The following is an 11,620-nucleotide window of genomic DNA, read 5'->3' as shown; positions in this document are numbered from 1 at the left end:
GGGGGAGAGAAGGAGTTTCGTCTTTACCTCATACGCTGAGAACCATAATTTGTGTAAGTCACAGGTTCTAATCATCACTTGTACAGTTCCCACACAGAGATAGGTTCCCATATTAGGCCAGCAAAACACTAGCACGCCGCAGCCCCACCAATGAGCGTGTCCCTGGGCGGAGCTTAACTTGTATCACAGCGGCTCCCGCTAAAAAGCAGGAGAGTATGTTGGTGCCCAGGCAACACAAGATTGACCTGCATGTCCCGGTTGTTCTGTTGAATCCCCCTCCCGCACACAGTCCTGCAGTGCCGGGGAATTCATGGCAGCGCTGGGGCAGGAACCTGTGCCGTTCCCTGGTGCAGCAGCCAGACTCAGCCACTTGTTGGATTCACTGCGGGTAGCCAATGAGAATTTAGGGTACTAGTCCTGTTATCTCTGTCCAATCAGAAGCTGGAGTTCGTGTGACGTGACTCTACTGTTAGTGACATGAAATAATCCTGTCCCGCTGTCAAACTCTATGGTACAGGTGTAACTATGGGAGATCGTTATTAGCTCAGGCTGTAATCTCAGCACGTCCCCAATGTAATGGTAAAGCAGTGATTAGTAAGTAACTGCACGTCACGCTGCTGCTTTGGAATTTCTTACGCGATGGAGTTATGAGGAAAACGTGATGCGGCTGCTGCCTACATCCATCTTCAGTAGCCGAGACGAGCAGCTGAGGAACATGTGGAAATGTCCCCGAGCCATCGCGCCGAATGACAGGAAGTAGCTCTCAATCATTTCACTAATTGCACTTGTTGCGCTGAGTTAGTCTGGTAGGGTATCGGCAATAGATGCAGACACTGGCAGTGGCCTCACTACTTCCCCAGGGGACTCCCAGACAATATGGTGTGAGCTGCAGGAAGGGGGGAAGCCTGAGGGAAACACAACTCTCTAGACCCAGGGCTCAAATGTATTTACTAAGAGACTTCCTGTGAACTTTCTGCTGAGATGCCAGGAGTGTGAGCCGTGGCTTGGAAGGGGGGTATGTACCTGCTGATTAACAGTGTGCAGCCTGGATTAGAAATATCCAAGTATTTCAACTGTAGAGAATCACACATACATAGCCCTGGTCACATGCTCCATGGTCACATGACCCAGATAACTGCCGTTTTTCTGTCAGTTAGGTGAGACGATCAGCCGAAGAACAGGTGATTTCCTCTGCGCTTTTGGACCTGACCTGACACGTCCAAAATTGGAAGAAGGAGATGAAAGAGAGAAGATGACAAAGGTAGGGAACAAGGGAAAACACTGGGGAGCAAAGAGAGGTCTCTGTGAAAAAAAAAATCACGAAAGCAGACGAGCAGGCAGCAGAGGGAAACAAGTAAGATGCCATTGTAAATGCTGATTTGATTTTTTTTAAAAAAATCTTGTTAATTAACTCTATTGTATTGTGAGTTTGCTGCAGCTTTTTTTGACAACGTGTTTTGAGGATCATTTTTTCCAATTTCTGCAGTAAATCTTCATATGTTAGTGAATAGGAGGGTTAGTTTGATAACTAAATACATAAAGCATATAAACCTCAGAGTTCTTGGTTATTGTTATAAGGATAGGTACTGATACCGATGGGCAATATAAAGCCATTTAATTAGAGAAATGGGAGAATTCAGCAAATAGGCTAATTTTTAATTAAGTATGCTGATACATATGTCCATGGGATGTTGTGTGCAAAGTCTAGTGACAGTTTATAACTGTCAATTTTTAAAAATCTGATTTTATGTGTTTGGTAAAAAATTTTTTGCTTCTTGTTAAATAACTATATTGTCTATTGTAAAAAACACAGCACATAGGCACATTTTCAATTATGTATGCTGGTACATATGTCCATGCATTGGTGTTATTATGGGATGTTGTTATTATGGGATGTTGTTATTATGGGATTTTGTGTGCAAAGTCTAGTGACAGTTTATAACTGCCACAGAGCTGCCATATTGTGATTTTGCAGCAGCTTCTATTTTGAAAATGCATGTTTTGAACTTAGACTTTTCATTTTCTGGACGAAGTTTTAATGTGTCAGAATAGGAGGGTTGGTTTGGTATGTCCATGCATTGCTGTTATTATGGGATGTTGTTATTATGGGATGTTGTGTGCAAAGTCTAGTGACAGTTTATAACTGTCAATTTTTAAAAATCTGATCTTATGCGTTTGAATTTTTTTTTTTGCTTTTTGTAAAATAACTATATTGTCTATTTTAAAAAATACAGCAAATAGGCACATTTTTAATTATGTATGCTGGTACATATGTCCATGAGTTGTTGTTATTATGGGATGTTGTTATTATGGGATGTTGTGTGCAAAGTCTAGTGACAGTTTATAACTGTCAATTTTTAAAAATCTGATTTTATGCGTTTGGTAAAATTTTTTTTTGCTTCTTGTTAAATAACTGTATTGTTTATTGTAAAAAATCCAGCAAATAGGCACATTTTCAATTATGTATGCTGCTAGGTATGTCCATGCATTGTTATTATGGGATGTTGTATGCAAAGTTCCGTGACAGTGTTTATAACACAGAGCTGCCAAATTAGGCAGGTGAGTGAACAGTGTAAAATAATCTGGCAAGCAAAATTTTTTAATGCCTAATTTGTAGGGATGCACCAAATCCAGGATTCGGTTCAGGATTCGGCCAGGATTCGGCCTTTTTCAGCAGGATTCGAATTCGGCCAAATCCTTCTGCCCGGCCGAACCAAATCCGAATCCCAATTTGCATATGCAAATTATGGATGGGAGGGAAATCGTGTGACTTTTTGTAACAAAATAAGGAAGTTAAAAAATGTTTTCCCTTTCTCACCCCTAATTTACATATGCAAATTAGGATTCGGATTCAGTTCGGTATTCGGCCGAATCAGGGGTTCCTTAAACCAAATTCAAAAACGATGGAAAGAAACAGATGAAAACAAAGTAAATAATTTTTAGAAAACCTATAGAACAGGGGTCCCCAACCGCCGGGCTTGGACACTCCCGCACTGAGCCGGCGCGTCCAAATTTACTGTCGACCCCGCCACGACCCCTGCTGACGCCGAGCCCACCCCGACCACGCTGACCCCATCTCCAACCCCATCCATGACCCCACCCACTGGTCCTCGTGGAAAAAAACCACTGACCCCGCCGACCCCAACCCCACCCCCAGGTCGTCGCGAAAATAATGATAAAAAAAAAACATTTTTGCCACCGGTACAAAAAAGGTTGGGGACCCCAGCTATAGAAGATAACACAGAGCTGCCAAATTAGACAGGTGAGTGAACAGTGTAAAATAATCTGGCAAGCAAAATTTTTTAATGCCTAATTTGTAGGGATGCACCGAATCCAGGATTCAGTTCGGGATTCAGCCAGGATTCAGCTTTTTTCAGCAGGATTCGAATTCGGCCAAATCCTTGTGCCCGGCCGAACCAAATCCGAATCCCAATTTGCATATGCAAATTATGGACGGGGAGGGAAATTGTGTGACTTTTTGTCACAAAATAAGGAAGTTAAAAAATGTTTTCCCTTTCTCACCCCTAATTTACATATGCAAATTAGGATTCGGATTCAGTTCGGTATTCGGCCGAATCGGGGGGTTCGGCCGAATCCTAAATAGTGGATTCGGTGAATCCATACTAATTTGGGTTCAAACCCTTAAACCATAGTCAAAAACTATGGAAAGAAACAGATGAAAACAAGTAAATAATTTTTAGAAAACCTATAGAACAGGGGTCCCCAACTGCCGGGCTTAGACACTCCCGCACTGAGCCGGCGCGTCCAAATTTACTGTCGACCCTGCCACGACCCCTGCTGACGCCGAGCCCACCCCGACCACGCTGACCCCATCTCCAACCCCATCCATGACCCCACCCACTGGTCCTCGTGGAAAAAAACCACTGACCCCGCCGACCCCAACCCTGCCGACCCCATCCCCAACCCCACCCCCAGGTCGTCGCGAAAATAATGATAAAAAAAAACATTTTTGCCACCGGTACAAAAAAGGTTGGGGACCCCAGCTATAGAAGATAACACAGAGCTGCCAAATTAGACAGGTGAGTGAACAGTGTAAAATAATCTGGCTAGCAAAATTTTTTAATGCCTAATTTGTAGGGATGCACCGAATCCAGGATTCAGTTCGGGATTCAGCCAGGATTCAGCTTTTTTCAGCAGGATTCGAATTCGGCCAAATCCTTCTGCCCGGCCGAACCAAATCCGAATCCCAATTTGCATATGCAAATTATGGACGGGAGGGAAATTGTGTGACTTTTTGTAACAAAATAAGGAAGTTAAAAAATGTTTTCCCTTTCTCACCCCTAATTTACATATGCAAATTAGGATTCGGATTCAGTTCGGTATTCGGCCGAATCAGGGGTTCGGCCGAATCCAAAATAGTGGATTTGTTGCATCCCTACTAATTTGGGCTCAAACCCTTAAACCAAAGTCAAAAACGATGGAAAGAAACAGATGAAAACAAAGTAAATAATTTTTAGAAAACCTATAGAACAGGGGTCCCCAACCTCCGGGCTTGGACACTCCCGCACTGAGCCGGCGCGTCCAAATTTACTGTCGACCCCGCCACGACCCCTGCTGACGCCGAGCCCACCCCGACCACGCTGACCCCATCTCCAACCCCATCCATGACCCCACCCACTGGTCCTCGTGGAAAAAAAAACACTGACCCCGCCGACCCCAACCCTGCCGACCCCATCCCCAACCCCACCCCAGGTCGTCGCGAAAATAATGATAAAAAAAAACATTTTTGCCACCGGTACAAAAAAGGTTGGGGACCCCAGCTATAGAAGATAACACAGAGCTGCCAAATTAGACAGGTGAGTGAACAGTGTAAAATAATCTGGCTAGCAAAATTTTTTTAATGCCTAATTTGTAGGGATGCACCGAATCCAGGATTCAGTTCGGGATTCAGCCAGGATTCAGCTTTTTTCAGCAGGATTCGAATTCGGCCAAATCCTTGTGCCCGGCCGAACCAAATCCGAATCCCAATTTGCATATGCAAATTAGGGACGGGGAGGGAAATTGTGTGACTTTTTGTCACAAAATAAGGAAGTTAAAAAATGTTTTCCCTTTCTCACCCCTAATTTACATATGCAAATTAGGATTCGGATTCAGTTCGGTATTCGGCCGAATCGGGAGGTTCGGCTGAATTCTAAATAGTGGATTCGGTGAATCCATACTAATTTGGGTTCAAACCCTTAAACCATAGTCAAAAACGATGGAAAGAAACAGATGAAAACAAGTAAATAATTTTTAGAAAACCTATAGAACAGGGGTCCCCAACTGCCGGGCTTAGACACTCCCGCACTGAGCCAGCGCGTCCAAATTTCCTGTCAACCCTGCCACGACCCCTGCTGACGCTGACCCCACCCCGACCACGCTGACCCCATCCATGACCCCAACCACTTGTACTCGCGGAAAAAAAAACACTGACCCCGCCGACCCCACCCCTGCTGATCCCATCCCCAAGCCCACCCCCAGGTCTTCACGAAAATAATAAAAAAACATTTTTTGCCACCGGTACAAAAAAGGTTGGGGACCCCAGCTATAGAAGATATGAATGTGCAGGGAGTAAATCAAGCAGCTGCAGTTTTAGAAAGCTGATTTTTTTTATCCCATACCTATATCATTATTGATAATTTATATTCTGCGATTTTTTGTGTTTTAAATAAAAAACATTTTAAGGGCTTTAAATCCAGGGTTATGTGGTTATGGTTTGGATTTATTCTAGATAAGGTGTTTCAATGTATCTGTGTTTTGTTAGTTAGGTGTTTGTTTTAGAATATTTGTTCTCTGTATATTATTTTCTTGTTATTCATAAGTGATAGTGTTTCATTTTAATGTTTTTGTACTTAGTATATTGGACAATTGATTTGTATAGGCCTGTATAGGTAGACAATTGAAATGCTAGTTCCCCAAAGGGGTGGGTCCCTTTGCAGTGTATGGCATGCTCACCCAAAGAGGTCCTTCATGTGTGGTTAGGTAGAGGGCATGTATGGTGGACCTATGAGGGAATTCCCTAAGCGTCCTAATTGGATTGTTATTATAGATATGTATATGGTCGTTGATTTGTATTGATTATTGTTTAATTCATTTGTTGTGGTATTATTGTAATAAGGTTTTTAAATAGATCAGGTTATTAAAGTCAAGAGTTGTTTTTCTATGGTTTAATTGTTGTCTCTATATAATATATAATTTTATTATTAATAAGAAATAGTGTTAGGTTTTTATGTTGTTGTGCTTCATCTATTGGACAATTGATTTGTAAAGGCCTGTGGATCCCTTTAAAGGAGATGTCATGCTGTAGAATGTATATAGATGGATGAATATTTATATCTGTAGAGTATAAATGGATGGATGTATGATATATACATATATACATATATATATATATATATATATATATATAATATATATATATATATATATATATATATATATATATATAGATAGATAGATAGAATGTATATGATGGAAGAATATGTATATCTATGTATAGTGTATATAGATGAATGAATATGTATATCTATATAGAGTGTATATAGATGAATGAATATGTATATGTCTATGTAGAATGTATATAGATGGAACAACATATATCTACGTAGAGTGTATATATAGATGGATGAATACATATATATCTGTAGAGTAAATATGATGGATGAATATATATATATATATATATATATATCTATGTAGCGTGTATATAGATGAATCTATATATATCTGTAGAGTGTATATGGATGGATGAAGATAAATATCTGAAGAGTGTATATGGATGGATGAATATATAAATCTATGTAGCGTATATATACATGAATGAATATATATATCTATGTAGAGTTTGTATAGATGGATGAACATGTCTGTAGAGTGTATATAGATGGATGGATATATTTATATATGTAGAATGTATATAGAAGGCTGAGTATATATCTGTGTAGAGTGTATATAGAAGGCTGAGTATATATCTGTGTAGAGTGTATATAGAGGGATGAATATATAAATCTATGTAAAATGTATATAGATGGATTAATATGTATATCTATTCATAGTGTATATAGATGGATGAATATGTATATATCTGTAGAATGTATATAGAGGGATGAATATATATATCTATGTAAAATGTATATAGATGGATGAATATGTGTATCTATGCATAGTATATAGATGGATGAATATGAATATGTCTATGTAGAGTGTAAATAAATGGTTGAATATATATATATATGCAGAGTGTATATAGATGGATGATATATATTCATCCCTCTATATACATTCTATATATATATCTATGTAGCATGTATATAGATGGATTAATTTGTATATGTCTATGTAAAATGTATATAGATGGATGAATTTGTATATCTATGCATAGTGTATATAGATGGATTAATATATATATGTCTATGTAGAATGTATATAGAGGGATGAATATATATCTATGTAAAATGTATATAGATGGATGAATATGTATATCTATGCAGAGTGTATATAGATGGATGAATATTTATATGTCTATGTAGAATGTATATAGATTGATGGATATATATATGTCTATGTAGAATGTATATAGAGGGATGAATATGTATATGTCTATGCAGGCCCGGACTGGCAATCTGTGGGTTCTGGCAAATGCCAGAGGGGCTGCTATAAGGTACCATAGAAAGTCAGTATTTAGTGGGCTGGCGGGGGCTGTTTGGGCCTCTAGGTGGGCTGATTGGGCCTCTGTGTACCTAAAATGCCAGGGCCTATTTTAATTCTCAGTCCGGACCTGTGTCTATGTAGAGTGTATATAGATGCATGAATATATATATATATATATATATATATATATATATATATATATATATTATATATATATGCATAGTGTATATGAGTCCGGGCCTGATATAGATCTATGAATATGTATATATCTATGTAGAATGTATATAGAGGGATGAATATGTATATGTCTATGTAGAATGTGTATAGATGGATTAATATGTATATCTATGTAGCGTGTATATAGATGGATTAATATGTATATGTCTATGTAGAATGTATATTGATGGATGAATAGGTATATGTCTATGTAGAATGTATATAGAAGGATGAATATGTATATGTCTATGCAGAGTGTATATAGATGGATGAATATATATATATATCTGTGCAGGGTGTATATAGATGGATAAATATGTATACGTCTATGTAGAATGTGTATAGAGGGATGAATATATATATCCATGTAAAATGTATATAGATGGATGAATATGTATATCTAAGCAGAGTGTATATAGATTAATGAATATTTATATGTCTATGTAGAATGTATATAGATGGATGAATATGTATATGTCTATGTAAAATGTATATAGATGGATGAATATGTATATGTCTATGTAAAATATATATAGAGAGGGATGAATATATATGTCTATGCAGAGTGTATATAGATGGATGAATATGTATATCTATGCAGAGTGTATATAGATGGATGAATATGTATATGTCTATGTAGAATGTATATAGAGGGATAAATATATATATCTATGCAGAGTGTATATAGATCAATGAATATGTATATCTATGCAGAGTGTAAATAGATGGATGAATATTTATTTTCTATGTAGAATGTATATAGATAGATGAATATGTATATGTCTATGTAGAGTGTATATAGATGGATGAATATGTATATGTCTATGTAGAATGTATATAGAGGGATAAATATATATATCTATGCAGAGTGTATATAGATGGATGAATGTGTATATCTATGCAGAGTGTATATAGATGGATGAATATGTATATGTCTATGTAGAATGTATATAGAGGGATAAATATATATATCTTTGCAGAGTGTATATAGATGGATGAATATGTATATCTATGCAGAGTGTATATAGATGGAAGAATATGTATATGTCTATGTAGAATGTATATAGAGGGATGAATATATATATATATATATCTATGTAAAATGTATATAGATTGATCAATATTTATATGTCTATGTAGAATGTATATAGATGGATGAATATGTATATGTCTTTGTAGAATATATATAGAGGGATGAATATATATGTCTATGCAGAGTGATTATAGATGGATGAATATGTACATGTCTATGTAGAATGTATAGAGAGGGATAAATATATATATCTATCCAGAGTGTATATAGATGGATGAATATGTATATCTATGCAGAGTGTATATAGATCGATGAATATGTATATGTCTATGTAGAATGTATATAGATTGATGAATATGTATGTCTATGTAGAATATATATAGAGGGATGAATATATATATATATATGTAAAATGTATATAGATGGATGAATATGTATAGCTATGCAGAGTGTATATAGATGGATGAATATGTATACGTCTATGTAGAATGTATATAGAGGGATGAATATATATCTCTGCAGAGTGTTTATAGATGGATGAATATGTATATCAATGCAGAGTGTATATAGAGCGATGAATATGTATATGTCTATGTAAAATGTAAATAGATGGATGAATATGTATCTGTCTATGTAGAATGTATATAGAGGGATGAATATATATATCTATGTAAAATGTATATAGATGGATGAATATGTATCTGTCTATGTAGAATGTATATAGATGGATGAATATGTATATGTCTATGTACAATGTATATAGAGGGATTAATATATATTTCTATGTAAAATGTATATAGATGGATGAATGTGTATATCTATGCAGAGTGTATATAGATCGATGAATATGTATATGTCAATGTAGAATGTATATAGATCGATTAATATATATATATGTCTATGTAGAATGTATATAGAGGTATAAATATATATATCTATGCAGAGTATATATAGATCGATGAATATGTATATCTATGCAGAGTGTATAAAGATCGATGTATATGTCTATGTAGAATGTATATAGATCGATTAATATGTCTATGAGAAATGTATATAGAGGGATTAATATATATTTCTATATAAAATTTATATAGATGGATGAATGTGTATATCTATGCAAAGTGTATATAGATCAATGAATATGTATATGTCTATGTAGAATGTATATAGATCGATGAATATGTATATGTAGAATGTATATAGAGGGATATATATATCTATCTATGCAGAGTGTATATCAATCGATGAATATGTATATGTCTATGTAGAATGTATATAGAGTGATGAATATGTTTATCTATGCAGAGTGTATATAGATCGATGAATATGTATATGTCTATGTAGAATGTTTGTAGAGGGATAAATATATATATATATATATAGCTATGTAAAATGTATATAGATGGATGAATATTTTTAATTGTATGTAAAATGTATCTAGAAAGATGAATATGTATATGTAGAATGTATATAGTGGGAAGAATATATATATCTATGTAAAATGTATATAGATGGATGAATATGTATATCTATGCAGAGTGTATATAAATGGATGAATATGTATATGTCTATGTAGAATGTATATAGATCGATGAATATGTATATGTCTATGTAGAATGTATATAGTGGGAAGAATATATATATCTATGTAAAATGTATATAGATGGATGAATGTGTATATCTATGCAAAGTGTATATAGATGGATGAATATTTATATGTCTATGTAGAATGTATATTGTTCCATGAATATTTATGTCTATATAGAATGTATATAGATCGATGAATATGTATATGTCAATGTAGAATGTATATAGAGAGATAAATATATATATCTATGCAGAGTGTATATAGATCGATGAATATGTATATCTATGCAGAGTGTATATAGATCGATGAATATGTAAATGTCAATGTAGAATGTATATAGATCGATTAATATATATATGTCTATGTAGAATGCATATAGAGGGATATATATATATCTATGCAGAGTGTATATAGATCGATGAATATGTTTATCTATGCAGAGTGTATATAGATGGATGAATATGTATATCTATGCAGAATGTATATAGATGGATGAATATGTATATGTCTGTAGAATGTATATGGATCGATGAATATGTATATGTATATGTAGAATGTATATAGAGGTATTAATATATATATCAATGTAAAATGTATATAGATGGATGAATATGTATATGTATGCAGAGTGTATATCGATGGATGAATATTTATATGTCTATGTAGAACGTATATCGATGAATAAATATGTATATGTCTATGTAGAATGTATATAGATCGATGAATATGTGTATGTCTATATAGAATGTATATAGATCGAGGAATATGTATATGTCTATGTTGAATGTATATAGAGGGATAAATATATATATATATATATATATATATATATATATATATATATATATATATATCTATGCCGAGTCAATATAGATGGATGAATATTTATATCTATGCAGAGTGTATATAAATGGATGAATATGTATATCTCTATGTAGAATGTATATAGATGGATGAATATGTATATCTATGCAGAGTGTATATAGATGAATATGTATATCTATGCAGAGTGTATATAGATGTATATGTCTATGTAGAATGTATATAGATGGATGAATATGTATATGTCTTTGTAGAATGTATATAGATCAATGAATATGTCTATGTAGAATGTATATAGAGGTATGAATATA

The sequence above is a fragment of the Xenopus laevis genome, chromosome 8S (genome assembly GCF_017654675.1).
Source record: "Xenopus laevis strain J_2021 chromosome 8S, Xenopus_laevis_v10.1, whole genome shotgun sequence".
NCBI classification, from domain to species: domain Eukaryota; kingdom Metazoa; phylum Chordata; class Amphibia; order Anura; family Pipidae; genus Xenopus; species Xenopus laevis.
Note: the sequence above shows the minus strand (reverse complement) of the source record.